The sequence below is a fragment of the Cyprinodon variegatus genome, unplaced genomic scaffold (genome assembly GCF_000732505.1).
Source record: "Cyprinodon variegatus isolate N-32 unplaced genomic scaffold, C_variegatus-1.0 Scaffold1233, whole genome shotgun sequence".
Taxonomy (NCBI): domain Eukaryota; kingdom Metazoa; phylum Chordata; class Actinopteri; order Cyprinodontiformes; family Cyprinodontidae; genus Cyprinodon; species Cyprinodon variegatus.
Window position 1 is genome coordinate 50,604 of NW_015151686.1, and position 1,317 is coordinate 51,920.

The 1,317-nt window shown below is 54.1% G+C and overlaps 1 protein-coding gene across 1 annotated transcript in view; it reads right to left on the reverse strand.

Annotated features, from left to right (window-relative positions):
• Positions 1–1,034, reverse strand: part of camta2 (calmodulin binding transcription activator 2) — a 37,547-nt gene extending 36,513 nt beyond the window's left edge. Inside the window, exon 1 of the mRNA XM_015401565.1 lies at positions 897–1,034. The gene's annotated coding sequence lies outside the window, so the exon portion shown is untranslated. The remainder of the gene's footprint in view (positions 1–896) is intronic.
• Between the last annotated feature and the right edge of the window lie 283 nt (positions 1,035–1,317).

The following is a 1,317-nucleotide window of genomic DNA, read 5'->3' on the forward strand; positions in this document are numbered from 1 at the left end:
GGCGTCTAATGAACCGGTTCTGATCTGCGGTTAAAGGCGTCTAATGAACCGGTTCCGATCTGTGGTTAAAGGCGTCTAATGAACCGGTTCTGATCTGCGGTTAAAGGCGTCTAATGAACCGGTTCCGATCTGTGGTTAAAGGCGTCTAATGAACCGGTTCTGATCCCCGGTTAAAGGTGTCTAATGAACCGGTTCTGGGTGTCTAATGAACTTGTTTTGATCCCCGGTTAAAGGTGTCTAATTAACCAGTTCCGGGCGTCTAATGAACTTGTTTTGATGCCCGGTTAAAGGTGTCTAATGAACCGGTTTCGGGTGTCTAATGAACCTGTTCCAGGCGTCTAATGAACCGGTTCCGATCTGCGGTTAAAGGCGTCTAATGAACCGGTTCCGATCTGCGGTTAAAGGCGTCTAATGAACCGGTTCCGATCTGCGGTTAAAGGCGTCTAATGAACCGGTTCTGGGTCCCCAGCAGCTCAGGCTGAAGGATCCGCTCGGTCCTCCCGGAGGCCGCTCTCAGACCGCGGTCTCTCCCGGCTGCTCCCGCCGCCTCTTCGTTTCTCCTGCCGGCCCTGCAGCTTCAGCTGCCGCCTCCTGGTTCGGAGCTGCTCGGACCTCCAGACCAAACGCAGCAGAGCCAGCCGGTCAGGCCGGCTAGCAGCGCACCCTGAGCCGGTCAGGCGGCAGGTTTCCTCCCCCCCATCAGCTGTCAGAAGCCCCCCATCATGTTTTGGTTCCTGCGGTGATAAACACCTGCAGCAGCCGAGCTGCGGGGCTGCAGCTCCGGCTAGCAGAGCTCAGCCCGCGGCCAGGGACCGGAACCAGCTGGGTTCTGACCGGTACCAACCGAACCTACGGTACCGACACCAGAGAATAAGACATCAGTTAAAGCTCTTTACCTTCCGCCTTCAGCACAGCCGCCATGTTCTCTGCTTCTGACGCCATGGCGTATCAGCGTAGGTGGGCGGGGCTACGACGCCGATTCCATCTATATAAAATCCTGAGCTCCATCCAGCAGCTGATACTGGAGAAATATGAAAGTTCAGCTTCAGAGGAACATCAGGGGAACATCAGGGGATCATCAGGGGAACATCAGAGGATCATCAGAGGAACATCAGAGGAACATCAGAGGAACATCAGAGGAACATCAGGGGAACATCAGAGGATAATCAGAGGAACATCAGGGGAACATCAGAGGATCATCAGAGGATCATCAGAGGATCATCAGAGGAACATCAGAGGAACATCAGAGGATCATCAGAGGAACATCAGAGGATCATCAGAGGAACATCAGAGGATCATCAGAGGAACATCAGAGGA